Here is a 1,138-nt window from a genome sequence, read left to right on the forward strand (position 1 = left end):
CCTGGCTGTCCTGGCACTCACTTTGTAGACCAGGCTGGCCTCGAACTCAGAAATCTGCCTGCCTCTGCCTCCCGAGTGCTGGGACTAAAGGCGTGTGCCACCACGCCCGGCTCAAACATTGGCCTTCTTACAAGTGCAGTAGGAAGTGACTGGGATGGAGATCAGGTGGAAGGAGCCCTAAGTTCCAAACTCATCAAAACTAGCTGCAGTTCCAGGATCGTTAACTACAAGTCTAATGACAGAAAAACCAAGGGAAAGTTCCTGATTTGTCCTGACTTTGGTGTCATCTTGGGAGAGGCAGGGTAGGTGAAGTGGGGAACTAGTTAGTCCTCTACCTCCCTTATGAAGGAGCGGCATGACTTGCAGAGGCCACAGCACCTGGAGGAGGAGAGAAGGCAGAGCAACACATGTGTTCCATGTACACACCTCTCTGTGTTGGGCCTGACACATCAAAAGGTAATGACATTCTTCTTTCTCTTTGGAGGAAAGCTCACAGGTCTTACAAATATCTGTTCACCAATCTGCAGCTGTGAAATGGATGGCTCTATTGAAGAGGGCTCTATAACCAAGTTAACTTAAGGGAATTCCTCAGTGAATACAATGAACAGCATACTAAAGAGAGTCTATCCTCAAACTAGTTTAACCCAGGTTCCTGTGTTTACTAGGCCACAGAATCCATTTAATATATAAGAAATGGATCTACCCTACCAAGGAACTGGTATGAAGGCCAACCTAATGCTGTGTGTACTGGGGAACATCCTTGCTTAGAAATCTAATAAGTATGTCTGCATAAGAGACTTCACCTTCTCAGTCTAAGTTACACACTTCCCCTTTCTGTAAAGAAGGTCTCAGTCTTTAATATGAGATCTGTTAAATATTTCTTTGTCAAAAATAAAATTTTAGAGAATTCTGTCCTATGAAATATTTTTTATACTTACAGTAGAAATAGCTCATGACAGTATTTGTCATGTCTCCAGTGTAATGTGGATAATGTGGATTCTCCCTCAAATAAACGTCAAGGTTTTGTTGGTTTTTGGTTTTTTTTTTTCGAGACAGGGTTTCTCTGTGTAGCCCTGGCTGTCCTGGAACTCACTCTGTAGACCAGGCTGGCCTCAAACTCAGAAATCCACTTGCCTCT

At 43.8% G+C, this 1,138-nt stretch overlaps 1 protein-coding gene across 6 annotated transcripts in view; it reads right to left on the reverse strand.

The window, feature by feature from the left end:
• Cep350 (centrosomal protein 350) overlaps positions 1-1,138 on the reverse strand; it is a 131,746-nt gene that overhangs the window by 4,562 nt on the left and 126,046 nt on the right. The gene's annotated exons all lie outside the window — the stretch shown is intronic.

This window comes from Mus caroli, chromosome 1 (genome assembly GCF_900094665.2).
Source record: "Mus caroli chromosome 1, CAROLI_EIJ_v1.1, whole genome shotgun sequence".
In the NCBI taxonomy this organism is placed as follows: domain Eukaryota; kingdom Metazoa; phylum Chordata; class Mammalia; order Rodentia; family Muridae; genus Mus; species Mus caroli.